Consider the following 24,420-nt stretch of genomic DNA (forward strand, 5'->3'; position numbering starts at 1 on the left):
GGTGGCCACAGATTTGGTGGATTTATATGATGAAATTACAGAGAGCAGCCATGAAGAAAGGGACCTGGGTGTACTGCGAGATAGTAGGCTGAACATGAACCAGCAGTGTGTCCAAGTGGCCAAGAGAGCCAATGGCATCCTAGCCTGGCTTAGGAACAGTGTGGTCAGTAGGACAAGGGATGTTATTCTTCTCTTGTACTTAACACTGGTCAGGCCACACCTTGAGTGCTATGTACAGTTCTGGGCTCCTCAATTCAAGAGAGATGTTGAGATACTGCAATGTGTCCAGAGAAGAGTCTGAATGATCTTGGAGGTCTCTTCCAACCTGCTTGATTTAATGATTCTATGTCATCTTCCTGGATTTTTGCAAATCATTCAACGCTGTACTGCATGACACTCTGGTCTCCAAACTGGGGAGGGGATGTGCATTTGAAGGGTGGATAAAGAATTGACTAGATGGCCACTCTCAGAGAGTTGCACTCAATGGTTGTCTCAATATTCAAATAAAGACCTGTGACTAATGCAGTTCCTCAGAGGTCATTGGTAAGGGGACCAGTGCTGTTTAGCATCTTTGGCAGTGACATGGACAGTGGGATTGAGTGTACCCTCAGCAAGTTTGCCAATGACATGAAGCTGCGTGGTACAGTTAGCATGCTGGAAGGAAAGGATGCCATCTAGAGGGGCCTTGACAAGCTGGAGAGTGGCCCATGCCAACCTCATCAAGTCCAACAAAGCCAAGTGCAGCGTCCTGCAACTGGGCTGGGGCAATATCAAGCACAAATACAGGCTTGGTGATAAGCAGATTGAAAGCAACCCTGAAGAAAAGGACTTGGGGGTGCTGGCTGATGAGGCACTTGACATGAGTCATCAATATGCGCTCCAGCCCAAACAGCTAACCATGTTCTGGGCTGCATCAAAAGGTATGTAGCCAGCAGGTGAAGGGAGGTGATTCTGTCCCTCTACTCAGCCCTTGAGTGCCCCTACAGAAGTACTTCTCCTAGAGTACTGCATCCACCTCTGGAGCCCCCAGCACAAGGACATGGATCTGTTGGAGAGGGTCCAAAGAAGGGCCATTGTAGAAAGATTTTTGCTAACAGGACATGAAATGATAAACATGAGCAACCCGTGCTGGGAAGTGTCCTTGAGTCCATCTTGGGATCTAAGATACCAGGAGCTGGGCAGCACCCACACACGCAGCTGCAGGGGATGGAGTGCCAGCTGCATGTGGGCAGGGTTAGCCAGCCCAAGGGGGCTGGGTTAGCCAGCCTAGGAGCTGACTCTCAGAATGTTATTGTATATCACCCTATCCATGCCATGCTTGTAACCCTGGACCAACCAGAGCTATTTACATGTACCAATCCTAAACTAAGTTAGTTGTGCATGCCTCTTGCAAGAAAGCACATAAATCACTGCAATATGGAAATAGAGTGGAAAATTATCATCTGACCATACTGGTGAACCAAGAGTCATTTTACCCAGGTGCTCCACGGGCAGGCCACAAAGTTGATTAGAAGATAAATTTAGTTTAGACATTAGGAACAAGTTCTTCACTATGCAGGTGGGGGAACACTGTAATGGGATGCCCAGAGTAGTATTTAAGACTAGGCTAAATGATGTTTTGAACAACATGGTCTAGTCTAGTAGGAGGGATTCTTGTCCATGGCAGAGGGATGGAACGAAATGATCTTTAAGATCCTTTCCAGCTGAAGTCATTCTATGACTTTATGACTTTTGGAAGAGCTTAGAAGAGACCTTTAAAGGTCATCTTGTCCAGCTCTTGCAGTATGAAGGAAAATATTCAGAGAGACTATTATGCTAGTGAGCTGTGAAATAATCTTCATATTTTTTCAGGTACTTCTAGCTGAAAAAGTAACAAAGAAATAAGGATTGTTGCTGAGCGTGCAGAAAGTCTCTGAGAAAGCTCTTTTTAGTTAAATGTGACCAGTCCACTCTGGCGAATCTTAACTGATGAATATTAGACACAAGAAACTCTAGGTTATTTGGCTAGAGGACCAGGGATTTATCTACCATGCCTTTAGTTATGAAGACATGGTCTGTCTTCTGAATTGTTCTGCTATACTTGAGCAGTTCATGCATTTCTTATTAATTATTCACCCTGCTACTGAATAGCAGCTCTTAGTGAACAATTACTTTTCTTTACAGATACTGTTGAACAGTCTAAAACCATCAGAATGAGAAGTTGTGTGGAGAAGAGATTCATTGTAAAGAATGCCAAAGCAGTGCATCAAAACTTACTGTTAACTGATTCAGTTGCCTTTTTTTGGGTTGCTTAGCAGTACATGAATGCTAGACAGTATTAGTCTTTCTTTTTGTCTGGTAACTACTTGAACAATGTCAGTTATTTTTTGAGAAAGGATAAGCCTTTTTACACTTTGTTGTCAGAATCAATTACACTTCCAGATAGAAATAGCCTTGAATAACTATGAAGAGAAAGGAAGGAAAAAAAAATTAGAAAGCGATATGGATGATCTAAATTAAAGTATTATGTAGGTAAATTTAATTCATTATCTCACAGTATGATTTATTGTAGTTTGAAAGAATGTTAATTAAATCCTCAAATCAGAACTTGAAAACAAATATCAAATAGAATTACAATACAACATTCAGGTATTCATTTGAACGGCCAACTAATGAAAGGACGTTGCTGTTATTCATAGTTTTATTTAACATAACAATCCCCCAAACTACAAGCTATAAGAGTTTTTCATTTTGCATTTCGATGTGTACCAAATAATTACTTCTGATGCCAAGGCTTAGGAGAGATTCTTTCTTCAGTGAACTAGTTAAGATTACAATTTCCAAAGGAAGTGAAAAAAAAAGATATTAATGTGATGGTTTGGGAGCTACCTGCCCCTTCATGGAACAGGACATCTTGGGTGCCATCACAAAGCACCTACACGATGGTCAAGGGATCAGGCCCAGACAGCATGGGTTTAGGAAGGGCAGGTCCTGCCTGACCAACCTGATCTCCTTTTATGATCAGGTTACCCACCTGGTGAATGTGGGGCAGGCTGTGGGTGTAGTCTACCTGGACTTTAGCAGACTTTGACACTGTCTGCCACAAGAAGCTCCTGGCCAAGCTGGCAGCTCGTGGCTTGGACAGATTCACTCTGTGCTGAGTTAAGAACTGGCTTGATGGCCGTGTCCAGAGAGTGGCGGTGAATGGTGCCACATCCAATTGGCAGCCAGTCACTAGTGGTTTTCCCCAAGGATCAGTGCTGGGCCCAGTCCTGTTCGACATCTTTATTTATGATCTGGACAAGGGGATTGAGTAAGTTTTCAGCATCAGTAAATTTGCAGATGACACCAAGCTAGGAGCTGTTGGAGGGTAGGAGACCCTGCAGAGGGAACTGGCCAGGCTGGATGGGTGGGCAGAGGTCAATGGGATGAGATTGAACAAGGCCAAGTGCAGGGTTCTGCACTTTGGCCACAACAACCCCAAGCAGCACTACAGGCTGGGGACAGAGCGGCTGAGAGCAGCCAGGAAGAAAGGGACCTGGGGGTACTGGTGGATAGTAGGCTGAAGATGAGCCAGCAGTAAGCCCAGGTGGCCAAGAGAGCCAACGGCATCCTGGCCATTGGCTAGGAACAGTGTGGGCAGTAGGACAAGGGAGGTTATTCTTCCCCTGTACTCAACACTGGTCAGGCCACACCTTGAGTGCTGTACCCAGTTCTGGGCTCCTCAATTTAAGAGAGATGTTGAGATGCTGGAATGTGTCCAGAGAAGGGTGACAAAGCCAGTGAAAAGGTGGAACACAAACCCTATGAGGAGAGGCTGAGTGAGCTGGGCTTGTTTAGACTGGAGAAGAGGAGGCTCAGAGGTGACCTCATTGCTGTCTACAACTACCTGAAGGGAGGCTGTAGCCAGGTGGGGGTTGGTCTCTTCTCCCAGGCAACCAGCAACAGAACAAGGGGACACAGTCTCAAGCTGTGCCAGGGGAAGTATAGGCTGGATGTTAGGAGGAAGTTCTTCATAGAGGGAGTGATTTGCCATTGGAATGGGCTGCCCAGGGAGGTGTTGGAGTTGCTGTCCCTGGAGGTGTTCAAGCAAAGACTGGATGAGGCACTTAGCGCCATAGTCTAGTTGACTGGATATGGCTGGGGGATAGGTTGGACTGGATGATCTTGGAGGTCTCTTCCAACCTGGTTGTTTCTATGATTGTATGATTCATACTTAAGAAAATCACCCAGACTAGACTCGGAAGCTGAAAATTAAGGAATGAAGCTACATTTACAGCTTAGCACAATATACAGGCATATATATACAAATAAATACAGTTAGATACAAATTAAAAGTAACACAGAAACACAATACGTCTCCCAGAAACAATCAGAGTCCTCAGGAGGGCTCCCAATCCAAACCTCCTTTCCCCTCCCTCTTTCCTTCCTTTCAGAAATAACCAGATCATCTCACAAATATCTCACATGATAAATCTGGAAATATGAGGTGAGATTTAAAAAAAAATAATGACAAGGAGGTTAGAGAAAAAAGAGGTTAGGTGGATTAGAGAGTTAAAGGCAGAGTCAGCCAGACCAACAGAAAGAAGGCACAGCCCAAAGTGAAGAGCTGAGCAGTGTGTGTGTGTGTGTGTGTGAAGTGCCTGTCTTAGCTATATTTTGGCTACTTGCATTTCTCAGCAGAAGAATGGTGTTATAGGGCACGTGTTGGTTTCCTTCTTTCTTCTCACAGGTAAGGATTTAATTTCTCTCAGTAAAAATTAGCCTCAAACCAGCACAATTAAGTTGTCAATAATAATTATAGCAGTAACACAGTGACACAGACCTATCATAAATCAGCAGAACATTTTACAATGGTTCTCTCTGTAAAATCAGTTTCCATGTATTTTGTCTTAGTAGACCAAGTCAAATATTCAAAATAATCAATTCTATTGAATTTAATTTAAATTTAATTTTAAAAAATCTTGTTATTATTTAAATACTCTCCAGGCCTGCTTTTTACTACCATTTTTTTGTTCATGCTGTTTTGAAGAATGAAAGTAAAATGCCTATGATCAAATAGGCAATTTGGTATCATTGAGAAAATGCAATAGGTTTTTTGAGAGGGTTGGGTTTGTGCTTTTTTTTTTCTTTCAAGTCCTACTCCCTTTTTTAATTAACAAGATATTTTCAAAGAGGAAATTGTTTTGTTCTACCTTTTCTTTTATTTTGTTTGAATAATGAACTCTGAGTAAAAGACATAAGATAAAAGCTTCATAAGCTCAAGCAAAGTTTTTTTGCAAGTGTAGGATAATGACTCATTGTAACTTCAAAATGTATTTCCAGCAGCAAAAAATACTCAAAATTTCTTTTTATGTTCTCAGCATGAGAACAGCTTTGCAGGGTGTGACGGTTTGGGTGTTACCTCCCCTCCCCCTCCCGTTATGAAATCACCTAGAAATCACTCAGCCGAGATGGAAATTAAGAATGAAGCTTTATATTTACAGCTTAGTACAATATACAAGCAGGTATTTACAATACACACAGCTATAGACAGAAATAGACAAATTAAAAAGTAATACAGAAACACAACAGCCCTTCCAGAAACAGGGTCCCCAGGAGGGGCTCCCAACCACCCTTCCACCTCCTTTCCGCCCTTCCACCCTATCCCAGCCTTATGTTCAAGGTGAGTTTGGAGAATTGGTCAGGGGGATTAGTATCACAGTATCACAGTATCACAGTATCACAGTATCACCAAGGTTGGAAGAGACCTCACAGATCATCAAGTCCAACCCTTTACCACAGTGCCCAAGGCTAGACCATGGCACCAAGTGCCACATCCAACCTTGCCTTGAACTGCCCCAGGGACGACGACTCCACCACCTCCCCAGGCAGCAGAAAGATTAGTTACACAGACAGCAGGTTAGGCAGAAAAGTGCCGGCAGTCAGAGCCAGAGAACAACTCTGTTATCTACTTTTTTGTCCTTGTTTTTATACATCTCATCAAGCCTATGAGTGTATATCACCATTGTTTCCTTTTCACAGCCTATAATCTAATTTCTCTCACTAAAATATCCCAGGTAGGCTCAAACTAGCACAAGGGACATTTTAATGGGAGAGGCTTAAGTCTTCATAATTTGAGATCAGGAAACAACTCTCTTGTGCCCTTTACAAATCTCCTGTGCACACACTAAAATATCTATGTCAGTGGTGTATTGCACAAAATTACAAAATGGTTGGGGTTGGAAAGGAGCTTTAAATGTCTTGTAATCCAACCATGCCTGCTGCAAGCAGGGACAGTTTCAAATAGACCTGGTTACTCAGACCCTCATCCACATTCTGTTATCACTACTCAGGCTTAGTGGCTCCAGCTTCTTTTGTCTTCTTTCCCATGGTTGCTTCTCCCTGTAACAGGAGGGACAGAAGAAAAAGATGTCTGGGCAAGCCAGGACATGTATAAGCCTATTTTGGGCCAATTAGGCCTACCATGACAGTGACTCAACCACTTTCCTGGGCATTCTGTTCCAATGTTGAGAACCTTCTTGGATTCTTGGATTCTTTTTCCACCCTCAAATCTATTTTACACCTCCTCTGGGACATTTCCTTTCTACTTCAACTTTAAAATGTCATCTGAAATGTGTGTTTATAGAACATTTGGTTCTGTTTGAAATGAGTCAGAGTTTTGGGGTACAGTCTTTCAAGAGCAGGAGCTGACAAAAATATCTGCCATGCTTTGTAACTTTTACTCTAAGACTGTACGTGTTACTTTCTGATTTCTTTGCTACTGAATGCCACTGGTGACTAAACCTATTGTATCTGAATTTCCTACCACTCTCACATGCTCCCTCCATCCCTTCAAATATAGTAGCTGGCTCTTTATACAGTGAGCCTGAATCTCAAGGTCAATTCTTCACAGTTTTACAAACTATGGTACTTTAAGTTAAACTTTAATTTAGTAAATGCTTGAAATGCTTGGTGTTCTGCTTGGTTTTTACGTGAAAGCAAAACTCACCACCACCACCCCCCCAACCACCAAAAAGAACCCTGTGTGAAAAGAATGGCACATTCATTTAAGATTGCTGTCTACAAGTACTGGGAATGAGGCTGTAGATGTTGGTCTCTTCTGCCAGGCAACCAGCAACAGAACAAGGGGACACAGTCTCAAGTTGTGCCAAGGGAGGTATAGGTTGGATGTTAGGAGGAAGCTCTTCACAGAGTTATTGACATTGGAATGGGCTGCCCAGAGAGGTGTTGGAGTCGCTGTCCCTGGCAGTGTTCAAGAAAAGCCTGACTGAGGCACTTAGTGCCATGGTCTAGTGATTGGATAGGACTGGTTGATAGGTTGGGCTGGGTGATCTTGGAGGTCTCTTCCAACCTGGTTGATTCTATGATTCTATGTAATTTGAAATGTCTTATACAAAACAAGAATAAATGGATTTAGGTTTTTTCCCCTTTAAACAGGTTACTAGTAAAACCTTGTTATAAAAACTAACAGTCCAAGAAAACCTTGAATTCATAATGTAAGAGAAGCAGAAAGCTTCTTTCAAAGAGACACTTCTGAGTCATACAGAAATTATATGACACCAACTTTTATCAATTTTATGCATTACTTATACATATATATATATATGCAGTATTTATACATCACTGTAGTAGACAGTCCAGCAGTATACCAGTCACTTATTTTTTCCTAGAGAAACCAACGTTAAAAAGCACAACAAAAATGCATAGTGTGATTATGCTGTACTGTACCATAAAAATAAACAAATAGTAGGAATTATAGAATTCATAGAAAGGGATTTCTTTTCTCACTCATTTAAAAATAAGGACAGAGTGGCTGGAGAGCAGACAGGAAGAAAGGGACCTGGGGGTACTGATAGATAGTAGGATGAAGATGAGCCAGCAGTGTGCCCAGGTGGCCAAGAGAGCTAATGGCATCCTGGCCTGTATCAGGAAAAGTGTGGCCAGTAGGACAAGGGAGGTTATTCTTCCCCTGTACTCAACACTGGTCAGGCCACACCTTGAGTCCTGTGTCTAGTTCTAGTCTCTTCAATTCAAGAGAGATGTTGAGATACTGGAACGTGTCCAGAGAAGGGCAATGAAGCTGGTGAGGGGCCTGGAACAAAGCCCTGTGAGGAGAGGCTGAAGGAGGTGGAGGTGTGCAGCCTGGAGAAGAGGAGGCTCAGGGGTGATCACATTGGTGCCTACAACTACCTAAAGGGAGGCTGTAGCCAGGTGGAGGTTGGTCTCTTCTCCTAGGCATCCTGCAACATGACAAGGAGATACAACCTCAAGTTGTTGTGGTGGAGGTCTAGGCTGGATGTTAGGAGGAAGTTCTTCCCAGAGATTGGCATTGGAATGGGCTACCCAAGGAGGTGGTGGAGTCGCTGTCCATGGAGGTGTTCAAGGAAAGCCTGGCTGAGGCACTTAGTGCCATGGTCTAGTTGATTGGCCAGAGTTGGTTGATAGGTTGGAGTGGATGATCTTGGAGGTCTCATCCAACCTGGTTAATTTTGTGATTCTATGACTATACTCTTACTTTGGCACGTGAAAGTAATATATTTTGGTGTGAATGGAAAGCAAGGTTATTTTAAACTGAAAATAAAAGGAAAGATGTCGTTTAGGGTTTTATGGACTCCACATTTATTTGGCTTGTCTCAGAGTTAATTGTTCTGTTCTGTTTAATTGTTGTTTTCACAGAAACCATTTCAAATCTATTATTTTGTCTCTATTTTTTTCCTGATGAATCTACAGTATAAGAACCTTCAGTAGCTCTTTACTATTTGCCAAAACATGTTAATTTCTGTCATTTATTAACTTCTTGAAAGTCACAGATGACAAAATTTCACACATTTTTCCAAATGTATCCATATTTAGCAAGAAAGCACAGAAATATCCTCATAGGGTTGCATTGATGAATTACTTCCACTGCAGAGCTTCCCATCTACTCCTGCAAAATTTACCTCCACTTTTTAAATTAATTTGAGAACAAATTTCTACTTCACCCTATCGTCTTATTTTCCTCAGTGCTTTTGGCAAGAGCTCCATCCAGCATGGTCACATCCTCTATGGCAAATATCTAAGGAATGTACTGACCATATCACTTTTTCTATTCCTACTACTTTCAGTAATTTGTTTTGTGTGTTAGAGATATTTAACTACTTCACAATTTCCATTAAAGAATTAAAGAATTATTAAACAAATAAAATTAAAAATTCATGTTTCTTCCTCTTCTCTGGTGTGCTAGTTTGAAGTTAGTTTTGGTGAGAAGGATTAGATCACAGGATGTGAAAAGAAAAACAGAATGTCTACTTCACTCATAGGTATGCTGAGAGGTATAAGAACAAGAATCCAAACATAGATAAGGCACTTCTGTTGGGAAGCTCGGACCTGCATCTTTTCCTCTCTCTAACCTCTCTGCCGTTTCTCTGATTAATCCACTTTGCTACCTAACCCCCTGACCAAACCTCCATTCTTCCTTGGGACTGAGGTAAGGTTGAGAGGGGTGGGAGAAGGCGAAGGGGTCGTTGGGAGCCCTTCCTGGGGACTCAGGTTTCTGGGAGGGGAGTTGTGCTTCTGTATTACCTTTTACCATGTATATTTCTGTATATAACTGTATATAGTGCAAATATCTGCTTGTATATTCTGATAGCTGTAAATAATAAGATTTATTCAAATTTCCAGAGTCAGCTGAGTCTAGTCTGAGTGATTTCCAAAGTGTGTAAGGGCAGGTAATGTCCAAACCATCACATCTGGTAACCAAAAGTAAACTGATCATAGAATCATAGTATCAACCAGATTGGAAGAGACCTCCAAGATCATCCAGCCCAACCTATCAACCAGCCCTGTCCAATCAACTGGACCTCCAAGTGCCTCATCCAGTCTTTGCTTGAACACCTCCAGGGATGGCAACTCCACCACCTCCCTGGGCAGCCCATTCCAATGTCAATCACCATTATCTAGTTCTTTTACCAAAACATTCTAGCTTGCTTCAAACTAGCACACTTTTCTTTATCACCCTTCTCTCCACAGCATCTCCTGTTTTCCCCCCATCTCTTTCCTTACTTCTCTATCTTCCTTTTTCACCCATTTGCCCCTTTTCCTGTCCATCTTTGCACCACCCCTCCCACTTTTCCACCATATCTGTCACTTTCCCACCCCACCCCACATTTTCCCCTTTTATCCCCTAGAGCACCTGGGCTCTGTTGGAGTCTCCTCCCACCCCAGGTGTGACCACTTTGCCCTCCCTGCCCACTCCCCCCACTCCCCTATTTAATGGTCCCCGGGAAGGGCAGAAGCCCTAAGGTTGCCCATCTGGGCAGAGGGATCCTTCTCTTGGCATCACTGGTGAGTGCCCCTAGTGCACACTGGGTGTCTGGGAGTGGGATCTAAAGGCCGGGGGGCCCTGCTGGCCCCCCGGTTATCCAGAATAGGGACATGATGGTCACTCAAATGTCACTTGTGGGTGGTGTATGCTGTACTCTGTTCCCAGGAAGTAAAGACTATTTCCCAGATGCTGGAGATTTCTTTATGTAATTTCTACTGCTTGTTGTTGTTATTTATTGTTGCAGGACAAAGAAGATAAAGTGGAGTTTGCAGCAGGAAAACAAACTGCTGTCTTTAGTGACTAGAATGTTGACACTGGCTAGAAAGGGAAGCTACCTTCTCTCCATCTCTAAACACTTTCATTTCTTTGCAACAGAAGAGAGGAATTCATTCTGCTATGTCCCTTTTCTGGAGAGGGGCATTGACAAAAACATATCAAGTCTCTGTCCCTGCCTACAGCAGCTGTAGGGAAAGCAGGACAAGAAAGCACCAGGAATTAAAGGTATCATAACACCGAGACCATAAAGGTGCTTAAAGAGAGGTCTTATTGCACCCTGGGAGAGATCATCCTGGCTTTTCAAAACTTAAGTGGGGGCTGTAAAAAGATGGGGATAATCTTTTCAGCAAGGCCTGTTGTCAGGGTCACCACTTTAAGCTAAGAAAGGGAAGATTCAGACAAGATAGAAGGAAGAATGTTTTACATTGAGGGTGGTGAAACAACCTTGGCACAGGTTGTCCTGAGAGGTGGTAGAAGCTGCATTGCTGGAAACACTCCAGGTCAGGTTGGGCAGCACTCGGACACCTTGTTGAAGCTGATCCTGCTTTCTGCAGGGGTGTTGGACTAGGTGACCTTTAAAGGTCACTTTAATCCAAAGTATTCTATGATTCCACTCCAAGGAATCTCCTCTTCTCCTTCAGCTTAAACTTTGTAATGATCTCCGCTTTCCTTACTGTTGCGGAGGGCAGTAATACGTGGCTGAGTCGAGAATTTATCAAAAATAGATATTTTTTATTTTCCCAAAAACCCGCCCCCACAACTATATATACAAAGATTAATTTCGTTTGATAAACAGGTTGAGTTGCATGAGAATTAATCTACAAGGATACCATCAATAATCTGACTATATATTTGAAGTCAGAATTTGGAAAAGGCCTCAGCTATTAATTAATAGCAGTTTCTTACTAAATTAAGCTAAGCCAAATAACTCACTCAGGCTGGCTCGTGCGGTCTGTCTTCCTCTTCCTTTCCAGCAGCTGCAGGAGTCATTAAGGGTCGTTAGGCACACAAAGGTGTGCCTAACAGGAAAGTGAATCCTTGGTCTCTCTGCAGTCCAGGCACAGGGGAGTGTGTGAGCTCAGGCAGACACATACGTCCAGGCACGGGCAAAATCCAAAGCAGGAACCCCAAAGGCGGGAAGACCCCCAATAGTTATAACCTTCACTAGACAAAGGGCAGAGTTACCACACCTTAGGCGCGAAAGCGCACGGCCAATCCCATCCTGGCTCCAGCGTGGGAACTCACGGGGCAGTCCCCGCCCCCTTCACGGCTGCAGGGCAGGCGAGGGGGGGGGGGGAAACCAGGCGGCTTTTCCCCTTTCCCCCCGAAGTCCAGGCAGGAGAGGAATTTAGGGGTACAGGACTCCAGGACATCCCACCCCGGTGGTAATGAGCATCTTTGTCTAGAACTTGAGTGACAGGTGATCCCCCTTCAATTTAGGAACCTATTAATATATATATAGCTTAGCCTTTTCCAACATTAACAATATATAACACATTAATCGCCCCAACAATATTTAACAATACTTAACAAGGCTTAACAATAGCCCCAAACAGTATTAATAAAGCTACACAGTCAATTGAAGATTGCTCTGTTCCTGGTAGAGCAACCAAGTTCATGGCAGAGCTTTAGATGCTCTGAGTCCATGGCTGGAGGTCACAGTCCATGGGTCCTGATGCCATCATCCACTGGCCACCCCGGTGATATGACTCCATCTCTCGTGTAGCTGGCTCTCCCTTTCCCAGGTGCTGGTCAGGTGGTCAGGAACTGGTCCTCTGCCTCGACCTTAACCTGTAAGGAGACAAAACCTGCCTTGGCCTATAAAGGCCAGGCTTGACAATTAATAATTGGGGACAATCCACCGTGCACTGATCCGGTGGCCTTTTGTACTGGGGCTGGTGGTCAGTGACCACATGGCTCACCTAGGCAGCAGGTCTTTATTCTGGGGGCTTCTGTAGCTCTCCCCGTGACTGCTGACCATTAAAAGCTGCCGAGCCACTATTACAGTAATTTAATGTTTTGCCTCCCGTGTGGGAGACGAGAAAGGGTTAACCTTTCTGTCTGGGGACGAGCTGCAGTTCCCAGCGGGGGGGCTGCCGCTTCTGGACGAGCCGCTTCGGGAGCCACCGCTGGGTGTGCCGCTGCCGCTGGCCCTGGGCTTCTCGCGGCTGCCTCTGGATTTTGCAGCCGATTTCTGAAGGCACCGCACTAGATCCTTCAGCTGCCAGTCTGCCAGCTGCCTTAAAACAGTTTTTGGTACCCCTAAAGTCAGGGCTTGTCTATACCAGCTGTTCTTTTCTCTGGGTCTCCAGTCACTCTGTTGGTCTCTGCTCCTTACCCTTGGGGAGAAGCCTGCAAGACCCGCCTCCCTGAGGCGGCAGTCCTGCACTGGCCGGACTTGCCTGCGCGGAGCCCTGGAATTTTCTGGGGGAGAAGCACGAGACTGTCTCTCCCCAGCCCCTTTTCCTTCAGGAGACCCAAACCCAAACTGCAGCCCGTGGGCATTCAAGTCGGTTAACAGTTCAGCCCAAGTCATTACATGCTCTGTAGCATTGTCCTCTGAATTCTTTGCAATCACACGTTCAATTTTCTCAACATTCTTCATTAGTTGGATTTGCAGAGTTGCTGGCAAACCCTTCATAATAGGGTGCAGTCTCTCTGGGTCCACAGGGGCATAAAATGGGCAATCGTAATGTCCCTTATCATAGATAGCCTGGACACAGGCAAGTCTGTGGAGAGCAGTAATGAGCTCAGAGGAGCTGGTGACTCTTAGTTCCGTCGGCTCCCCCCGGTAGGCTGGGCGGACGCTGCTTGCCCAGTAAGCTATCCGGGCAGTGAGGTTGTGTGTCCCCTTGGGTTCACATGTCAGGAACACATCGTCCCCCCAGTCTCCAGCCGCTTCCTGCAAGTCTAGAAGGACCCGGTCCCCACCGGCTCGGGATACTCAATACACATAGTCAGCGACTGAGTCCCCAGGATCTCTCGCATATTTGACTTGTAAGTCACTGAGCTGTGCGTCTGTAAACTGCTTTTTGATCACGGTGGTCCCTGCAGCGCCTTTTCTGCCCTTCACGGACTGAGTCCTTATTACCGGCAGCACGTGCTTCTGCACCATGGCGCCCTCCTCACCGGAGCTCTCTTCGCCGCTAGCCACAGGGGAGTCCGGTCGGGCCCTGCACTTGCTGCGTGGCTTTGAGGCTTTCTGCCGCACAGAGGCATGTGCAGAGGAATTCTCTGAGTCTCTAGCCGAGTCTTTTGTGCCTGGTTCCGGGGAACTCCTCTCCCCCGAAGAGCCCCTCGGGGCATTCTCTGCCTTTTTCCCCGATTCCCACGAATCACTCCATTCAAATTCAGACACAGAGACCGAAGAGGTAGTGTCTGCAGGCGTTACAAGCCTTTCTTTCATCTGGGCAGTCAGTGCCGCGGTCAGGCTCTTTGTCTGCGCCAGCATGCTTTCCCAGATACTTTGGCTCTTAGCTTTTTCTGCTAATAAGTCCTTTTCCAAGGCCTGAATTCTTTTTTCATAATTTTCAAATTCGGCCAGAGTCTGGGTCACGACTGACCCCAGAACAACAGAGAAATGCTCCGTTGGAGACTCTGTAATCACAGGGTCTGAGCACTCAGCTAATTTTCCCAGGATTTTCTCCGGATTTTTACAATTTTGCTGAGCCCAAATTAAATCAAGTCCTGTGATTAGGCATCCCTTTTCATGTAGAAATTCTATGATTGAACTACCCTGTGTACACTGTGCCATAATGTTGCGGAGGGCAGAAATAGGTGGCTGAGTCGAGAATTTATCAAAAATAGATATTTTTTTATTTTCCCAAAAACCCGCCCCCACAACTATATATACAAAGATTAATTTCGTTTGATAAACAGGTTGAGTTGCATGAGAATTAATCTACACGGATACCATCAATAATCTGACTATATATTTGAAGTCAGAATTTGGAAAAGGCCTCAGCTATTAATTAATAGCGATTTCTTACTAAATTAAGCTAAGCCAAATAACTCACTCAGGCTGGCTCGTGCGGTCTGTCTTCCTCTTCCTTTCCAGCAGCTGCAGGAGTCGTTAAGGGTCGTTAGGCACACAAAGGTGTGCCTAACAGGAAAGTGAATCCTTGGTCTCTCTGCAGTCCAGGCACAGGGGAGTGTGTGAGCTCAGGCAGACACATACGTCCAGGCACGGGCAAAATCCAAAGCGGGAACCCCAAAGGCGGGAAGACCCCCAATATTTATAACCTTCGCTAGACAAAGGGCAGAGTTACCACACCTTAGGCGCGAAAGCGCACGGCCAATCCCAGCCTGGCTCCAGCGCGGGAACTCACGGGGCAGTTGCCCCCTTCACGGGGCAGTCCCCGCCCCCTTCACGGCTGCAGGGCAGGCGAGGGGGGGGAAACCAGGCGGCTTTTCCCCTTTCCCCCCGAAGTCCGGGCCGGAGAGGAATTTAGGGGTACAGGACTCCAGGACACTTACATGTTGGGGGTTGGATCCCTGCTGATTCTCTTTTGGTTCCAACTCCATGGTCCTTGGTTCCAGCACTAACTATGCCAATATCTGATCCTTAGTTTTTATGGCTCTGAAAGTATGACAGAACATCATACCTCAATTCTTTGATTCTCTCAGTTCTTGATCTGTCACCGCTTCAATCTCCTGATTTTTGTATCTCTTTCTTCTCTAGGTTGAAGGCTGCAGGACCAAGTCTCTTTCTGGGTGTCTCTGAAATGTGTGGAGTCCCTAAATGAAGCAGTGGCAGGAAGAATTAAAACAACTTTCACAGTATCACAGTATCACCAAGGTTGGAAGAGACCTCACAGATCATCAAGTCCACAACCCTTTACCACAGTGCCCAAGGCTAGACCATGGCACCAAGTGCCACATCCAACCTTGCCTTGAACTGCCCAGGGACGACGACTCCACCACCTCCCCAGGCAGCCCATTCCAGTGCCCAATGACTCTCTCAGTGAAGAACTTTCTCCTCACCTCGAGCCGAAATTTCCCCTGGCGCAGTCTGAGGCTGTGTCCTCTCGTTCTGGCGCAGCCTGCCCCACATTCACCAGTCAGGTAACCTGATCATAAAAGGAGATCAGGTTAGTCAGGCAGGACCTGCCCTTCCTATCCCCGTGATAATTGGGCCTGATCTCTTGGCCATCCTGTAGGTGCTTTGTGATGGCACTCAAGATCTCCTGTTCCATGACCTTGCCTGGGACTGAGGTCAGACTGATAGGTCTGTAATTTCTTGGTTCCTCCCTCTGGCCCTTTTTGATATTGATACACAATATGAGTCTTCATTGGACCTCCCAGGATATTCTTTTGGACCTGAGACTTGTTTCACAGAGAGTTACTATTTTTTTATAAAACACACTCAAAATAAGTAAAAGGGCATTTTTAAATAACAGCATTTGTGATTTCACTTACCAGAGACACATGCTGAATGGAGAGAAATGTTGGGAGAGGATATTTGAGAATATTAGGGCTACTGCAATTAAGACATCTACAGGACTGTTTGAGACTTTTCCAGTTCGATATGAAATACCTATTGCAATAGTTACTGTTATGATCTAGTCTTCACCTTCCTAGCATCTTTTAAGAGGAAAGAGACTGAAGAGTAATGTGATATTCTTGAAGGACAATGTGAATGATAGTCCTGACTGCAGTGTATAGAGATATCTGAAAACAAGGACAAAAAGAAAAAAATACTTCAAAAATTGATCAATTATTTGCTAGTACATAATATACACACCATTTTAACATCAGGAATGTGCTTAAGTGGTGATTACTCCTTGCATTGTCTTGCTAAGATTGAGATTTGCACCTAAGCCATTACCAATCTCTTACATCCAATAGGATGATACTCTGAAAGTATTCTGCTACATTGTTTCTGCCAGAGTATGCTGCAATATCAAACTATCCATCAGTAGATATACATTTTTCTTCATCTGACATGGTTCAGTACTCTCTAGCTCACCATCCTTGACTATCTATAATACATTATATTATTCATTTATCTTAAAATGAGACAAAAATGTGAAGTCTACAGCTTTAAACAGTTTGGATTGCCTCCAAAGATCCAGGAGTAGTTCTAGTAATTGACCTAAAATGTGGTACTTTGTAGGATATAAATATATAATGGTCCTTCCAATCATGTCCTGGGCTGCATCAAGAGAAGTGTGGCCAGCAGGGCAAGGGAGGGGATTCTTCCCTTGTACTCTGCTCTCATCAGACCCCACCTGTGTACTGTTCTGGAGCCTGCAACACAAGGACATCAAGCTGTTAGAGTGCATCCAGAGGAGGGCCACAAAGATGATCAGAGGGCTGCAGCAGCTCTTCTACGAGGAGAGGCTACAAGAATTTGGGTTCTTTGGCTTGGAGAAGAGAAGGCTTCGAGGAGACCTTATAATGGCCTTCCAGTATCTGAACGGGGCCTACAGGAAGGCTAGGGAGGGACTATTAACTTGTCCTTGTAATGACAGGACAAGGAGGAGTGGGTTTAAATTGGCAGAAGGGATATTCAAACTAGATATTAGGAGAGGTTTCTTTACAGTGAGGGCGGTGAGAACCTGACACAGGTTGCCCAAAGAGGTCATGGATGCTCCCTCCCTGGAGGAGTTTAAGGCCAGGTTGGATGAGGCCTTGAACAACCTGCTCTAGGGGGAGGTGTCCCTGCCTATGGCAGGGGATTTGAGCTGGATGATACTTGAGGTCCCTTCCAACCTCTACCATTCTATGATGCTGCTAGAGTTAATATTGAAGTGTGCATTTAAATTCCAATGCTGAACTTTGATCCAGAAAAACTTTCTCATAATGAATGCCTCTGCAAAGTTTGTGAAAGCAGTGCAGACAACAGCTTTTCTCCTATGGGGAGGATTGTAAATTGTTACAAAAAATATTCTTTCATTCTGAATCAGTGACATCAATCTGGAAGAACTCATCAATACTCTTGAGAGCAGAGGTCTGTTTCAGGAGAGAGAGTGAGGGACCTCCATGAAATTCAATAAAGAAAAAGCAACGCTCTGCCCCATGGAAAGAAGACCCTCTGACACCAATACAAGATGAGGAAAGACTGTCTGGGAGCTACTCCATGAAAAGGCTTTGGAGACTTTTGGATGACCGTGTGGTTTATGTTAGCAGTGGGAACTTGCAGGAGAGATGGCCCACAGCATCCAGGACTGTACTAATAGGAGCACAGTCAGCAGGTCAAAGGAAAGGATTATCCCTCTTACTCAGCACTTATTAGGTCACATCTAGGACATTCCATCTAGTTTGGGGCCCCACAGTACAGGAAATAATTCAGTAAGGTGGAGCAGAGGGAGACCAGGATGGCCAGGGCTGAAACACTTGCCCTGTGAGAAGTTGGAGAAAAGCACACTTGCTCAGCTCAGAGAAGAGCCTACTTTGGTGGGACAGTATCCCCCTGTTATCTACAGAGAGATTTCTGAGAATAGTTCAGCAACAAAGGACATACATTCAAATGAGAGATGTTCACACTGGATATCAGGAGAATCTTTTTCCTCATGAGGACAATCAGACAGACCCATTCCTGCCTGTCATACTGTGTCAACTCCTGACATGTATTCCAGATTTATGAAATAATAGAAAAAGAGCATTGATACATATAATCATTTCTTTTCTGATTTCTCACTTAGCTTCAGATAATGTCAAGATAAACTTTTACATCTGGATTTATTACCATGCTTTAATAGTATTGTCAAAGCAGCTTATATGAAAATCCTCTGATTCCATAGCAGAGTACATGAGTCACACGGCAAAATTACTCTCTCACTATCTTTAAAGGAAACATAGCTCTGCTGATTTAAATGCAGAATATGCACTGAAAATATTTAGGGTCACAAAAGATGAATTTCCATTCAGAAAGATCTAATTTGGTTGCTTAGCTTCATGATTTAGAAGTTATATATGAAATAGAACTCAGTATTTATCTGTGATGAAAAAGCAATGATATATTGTTTTCAGTTTATTGAAAGTTCAGTTCCTGAAGTATTTTTGCTATTTTACTCAACACTGAATCTTTCTCGAAAATGTAAGTCAGTAGTATTGTCACGGAGGGGTATTCTGCCTCCTATGCCAGATTTGGCGGAGGAGAGAAATTAATTGGGGCAAGATAATATTCTGTAAAAATACTATTTATTAAATTCAATATTCTGAACTCTCACCACCCCCAAACACTGTGTATTAATATTTGTTTACACTGTTATGAAAACATTCTAGAATAAAATATGTACAGGGACTTATTAATAGCTAGCAAATATTCAAACCATAAACAGAGAGAGAGGAGTTTTCCCCCGCAGTAAATACTGTTTGGGGTCTATATGTTATCTGCCCAGCAGTAGGCTGAAAACTGATTCTGCTCTATGGCAGAGGCAACAGGTATTTACAGAGGTATTAAAGCATTTACTCACAACTCTTATTAATTAATAATCACCCTCTGGGGCTATGTCACAGCCTATGCCAGTGTCCAAACTTCAGGGATCTCTGCCTGTGGACTTTGAGGCTGGAATCCTCCCGGCTTGAGGGGAAAGGATGTATCTTCCCAGTTTCTGGGGAAAGGGTGGTCTCTGACCTTGTTCTCCTGGCAATGATGCAATCTCTGCCTTTGTGCTGCTGGCGCCTTCTGGATGCTTCTGTCCAGGGACTCTAGCTGGCAGGATCTCAGGTATAGGAGGAGAATATTGTGCTGTCTCTGGTGCGGTTCTTCACATAGCTAATGGGCCGATAGCTTGTGTGTGCAGACAATCCAGAGTCTGCTTCCTGGTTATCTTAGCGGCAGTGGCGCTTACCAGGCAATGATAGGCAGTGGGCATGCAGGATGTGCGCGGCTGCTGGGAGTCTGAGATCCGTAGGTAAAGGCAGTCAATGCAGTGGCGTGCAAGTGTGCACAGCTGGCTTAGGAGACTATGGGCTCCACATATATATATAGGCAGGCAGGCTTAAATGAGCTCTGCAATAAAGGTACGCAGGCATGTGAGCTGCAAGTGAGGGTCCGAGTGTGAGCAATGGTGTCCGAGCTGGGGTCTGAGTGGCTGAGCTATCAAGGTAGTGTCTGAGCAGCTGAGCACTTTGTCTACCTGTGCACCCCTATTTATTGAATGTGGGCTGGGATTAATGGGCCCTTGGCCACTGGAATGACCAATCAGGTTGGCAGTCAACCAAACCTTACCGTAGTAGGCAAAAGGCACTTGCCTGGACTATCCCAAATACGGACATCACATGGGCTTACACCAGGGAGACACGAGCTGGGTGTGTGGGGGCCTACACAACCTGTTTACAACCAGAGGTCTTGGCAGAAAAACCTGTTCAGGCAAGCATAGGCATAAATAAGCCTGCTTTGGGGCCTACAGGCCCTCCATGACAAGTATGCTCTAAAGCTTTTGTGAGAACAAGATCAGATTTCCGCTATCATAGAATCAGCAAGGTTGGAAGAGACCTCCAAGATCAACCAGTCCAGCCTGAAAGTTTTACCTGTAGGATTCAGAAATATCACCAAATTATATAAATAGCTAGTATCTATTTCACAGTTTAGTAAAATATGGAAAAGTACAAACAAAAAAAAAAAGAAGTTTTATTTTGTAGTTCTCAATTAAAGGGACTAACCTCTAATATTTTGCTGTCTCTTGTAGGTATGATTGTCAAACAGTATACTTAACAGTGACTGCTATTGAATACATGGATGACACCACATTGCAAATTCTTGTCTGAGGATCCTTGCAGAAAGAATGAATTGATTAAAAACATTTGCAGTGAAGTCCAAACACAAAGAAAAGGATGTGTCTTCATAAGAATAGCTGGCATTTATTAAAAACTTTGATTGGCATGTTCATTGTGAGCAGAGCACTCTGCAAGAAAGATTTCTACTTAGAAATGAGGAAGAACATGATTTAAGAAACAGAATCGTGTAATTTAACCAGGGGAAAAGATGTATTATGTTGCATGGTTCATCAGTCTGCAGATTCATAATTGCTTCTTGTCATGTTTTCAACAGAGTTTTGCCTGATTCGGTTTTTAATGTTCAAGAGAAATACCACTCTTCATTTCCCATAGGAGACTGCATTGGCTGTGAAAGCTTATTGCAAGAAAGTTTTTATTAAATTTGGTCTAATAAATGTTGTTTATATGTCACTGAAAAGAGTTATTTTTAATTATTATTATCTTAATTTTAATTGTCTTCATTCTCAAGATGATAAAATGTTGATTCTCATTTAATTCAGATACATTGAACTTTGAAATAACTCTCCTCTAAGTGATCTCTCTAACTTCATACACTGTCTATACTTATCTGCTAATAAAGTGATTGGAACTTAGTAGCTTAAGATGTGTCTTAACAGAGTTGCTCAGAGAAAGAATGATACTTGCATAAACTACAACTGTGTTGTAAGTTTTTTATGTGATTCATTGCAAAGTGATTACTATTTCCTTTACTCTTTAATTTCTCATTAGCTTTTACATGTTACTCAGTACCAAAGAAATATGTTCAGAGGACAGAAATAGCATGAGATACGTTAAGTGAGAATCTGCTACATGAAAATAATGTGTCCCAGTAAGGATGAATGAAAGAAAAGTGTCAGACAAGTTAAATAGTAGGTATGTATGTGAGGACTGGTAATGAATGCATTGGTATTTGTTTCTAAGAGAGATGTTGAGAAGGATGACTGTGATGGTTTGGGGGTTACCCCGCCCCCCCACACTTTTGAATTTGCCCCAGCTAACTCAGACGGCCTCTGGGAATATAGATGAAGCAATTTATTTACAGCTAGCAGAATTTACAAGCAGCTATTTACAATATATACAGTTATATACAATTATATACAGAAATATACAAAGGATAAACAATATGAAAGCACAACTCCCCTCCCAGAAACCTGAGTCCCCAGGAGGGGCTCTCAAACCACCCCAACACCTCCCCCCGGCCCTCTCAACCTTACCCCAGTTCTCAGGAAGAATAGAGGTGCAGCCAAGAGGTTAGGGAGCAAGGTTAGTAGGAGCAGGGTTAATGAGATGTGACCAGGTCTAAGGCAAAAGCAAGAGAGAGAAACAAAAATGGAGAAAAAGTCTTTCTTCTTCCCAGAGTTCTCAGCGTGACTGTGAGAGAAGTAGACACAATTGTTTTTCATTTCACTGCCCATTATCTAGTTCTTCTACCAAAACATTCCAGCTTGCTTCAAACTAGCACAATCCACCCCTTGTCTACTTCGCTCAGAGCATCGCTGAGAACTATCCAATCTAATCCAAACCAATATTTACACTAAAACAATATATACAATTCAGTTCACACTTCAATCAGATGTAGGTGATTCAAAAGCTCAGAACAGGGACTCCCAGGTGATATTTGGTTCGTGCTCACGTGCTGTAGATTCTATTGTAGATTCTCTCAGTGTTGGGCGCCGATGTTACCTAGAACAGAAAACTCCTAACAGCTTGAATTTAAACTCTCTCAGCTAAGGTTAAATTTCTCTGTGGAATACACTGGATTTCACCATTCTCCTGCATTACCCAGTATGTATGACCAGGACCTTCAGCAGAAACCACCCCTCGGACAGGTTTCCCTTCGCCCGAAGGAGAAAATACCCAAACAGTTTTCCCTAACAGATTCTTCTCATGTATAACAGGAACTTTATCACCGTCTACTGTTTGGACCAAATCTGATTGTGCAGGTCCTGCTCTGTTTACTGAACCTCTACTATTTACCAACCAGGTAGCTTCTGCTAAATGTTTGTCCCAGTTTTTCAGAGTTCCACCCCCCATGGCTTTGAGGGTGGTTTTCAGCAAACCATTGTAGCGCTCAATCTTCCCTGAAGCTGGTGCATAGTAGGGTATGTGATAGATCCATTCAATACCATGCTCTTTGGCCCAGTTTTTCACAAGATTGTTCTTGAAATGAGTACCATTGTCTGACTCAATTCTCTCTGGAGTTCCATGTCTCCACAAGATCTGTCTCTCCAAACCAACAATGGTGTTACATGCAGTAGCATGTGGAACTGGATAGGTTTCCAACCATCCAGTGCTGGCTTCTACCATCGTTAGCACATACTGCTTGCCAGAACGTGATCGAGGTAAAGTGATGTAGTCAATCTGCCAGGCTTCACCATACTTGTACTTTGACCATCTCTCACCATACCATAAGGGCTTGATTCGCTTAGCCTGCTTAATAGCAGCACAAATGTCGCAGTCATAGATGACTTGGGTGATAGCGTCCATAGACAAGTCAATTGACCTATCACGAGCCCATCGGTATGTTCCATCTCTGCCTTGATGTCCAGATGAGTCATGGGCCCACCGAGCTAAGAACAGCTCACCTCGGTGTTTCCAATCAAGGTCAATGTCAAGTTCAGAGTTGGTATCAACTTGAGCAATCTTAGCAGCTTGGTCTGCCTTCTGGTTATGTTGATGTTCCTCAGTGGCTCTGCTCTTGGGCATGTGTGCATCTACGTGCCGCACCTTCACTGGAGTTTTCTCCAGCCGTGCATCAATGTCCTGCCATAGATCAGCACACCAAATAGGCTTTCCTTTCCTCTGCCAACCATTCTTCTTCCAGTCCTTTAGCCAACCCCATAGAGCATTGGCTACCATCCACGAGTCGGTGTAGAGGTAAAGGATAGGCCAATTCTCACGTTCAGCCACATCAAGAGCAAGTTGAACAGCTTTTACCTCAGCGAACTGACTGGATTCTCCTTCGCCATCTTTCGTTTCGGTAACTCTCCTGGTTGGACTCCAAACTGCTGACTTCCATATTCGCTTGTTCCCAACAAGACGACAGGAACCATCTGTGAACAAAGCATAGTTCTTTTCCTGATCAGAGAGATCACCATAGGGAGGAGCTTCCTCAGCACGAGTTATTTTCTCCTCTGGAGGTTTGGAACAGTCTGTGCCTTCCGGCCAGTTGGTGATCACCTCTACTAGACCAGGTCGGTCAAGATTACCCATTCGTGCTCGTTGGGTTATCAAAGCCATCCATTTAGACCAGGTTGCATCTGTGGCATGATGTGGTGATGAACCTTTGCCCTTGAACATCCAGTTAAGAACTGGCAGTCTAGGAGCTAAAAGTAATTGTGACTCAGTTCCAATCACTTCAGAAGCTGCTTTCACTCCCTCATAGGCTGCTAGAATCTCTTTCTCAGTTGCAGTGTAATTTGTCTCTGAACCTCTGTAGCAACGTCCCCAGAAACCAAGTGGACGACCACGTGTCTCATTTGGAGCTCTCTGCCAAAGACTCCAAGTTGGACCATTGTCACTGGCAGCCGTGTACAGAATGTTTTTAATGTCCGGACCAGATCTCACAGGTCCTAAGCCCACTGCATGGACTATTTCTCGTTTGATTTGATCAAAGGCTGCTTGTTGTTCAGGTCCCCACTCAAAATTGTTTCTCTTACGAGTCACATCATGCAGAGGTTTGACAATCTGACTGAAACCAGGAATGTGTAGTCTCCAAAATCCCACCAAACCAAGAAAAGAAAGTGTGTCCTTCTTACTGGTGGGAACTGCCATGGTAGAGACTTTGTTGATCACATCCTGAGGAATGTAACGGCGACCATCCTGCCACCGCACTCCCAGAAACTGAATTTCCTTGGCAGGTCCTTTGACCTTGTCTCTCTTAATGGCAAAACCTGCTTGCAACAGAATGTCAATGATTTTGTTACCTTTCTCGAAGACTTCCTCAGCAGTTTGGCCCCACACAATGATGTCGTCGATGTACTGGATGTGCTCTGGAGCTTTACCTTTCTCCAGTGCATTGTGGATGACTGAGTGACAGATGCTTGAGCTGTGTTTCCACCCCTGAGGCAAACGATTGAACTGGTACTGGATTCCTCTCCAGGTGAATGCAAACTGAGGCCTGCACTCCTTTG

The 24,420-nt window shown here is 44.2% G+C and overlaps 1 long non-coding RNA gene across 1 annotated transcript; it reads left to right on the forward strand.

Moving 5' to 3' along the window:
* Positions 1-10,267: 10,267 nt before the first annotated feature.
* LOC135173893 (uncharacterized) lies at positions 10,268-15,336 on the forward strand. Its single transcript, XR_010301525.1, has 2 exons — positions 10,268-10,305; positions 15,243-15,336. It is a non-coding gene; the product is annotated as an uncharacterized LOC135173893 (long non-coding RNA).
* Positions 15,337-24,420: the final 9,084 nt, after the last annotated feature.

This window comes from Pogoniulus pusillus, chromosome 3, assembly GCF_015220805.1.
Source record: "Pogoniulus pusillus isolate bPogPus1 chromosome 3, bPogPus1.pri, whole genome shotgun sequence".
Classification (NCBI taxonomy): domain Eukaryota; kingdom Metazoa; phylum Chordata; class Aves; order Piciformes; family Lybiidae; genus Pogoniulus; species Pogoniulus pusillus.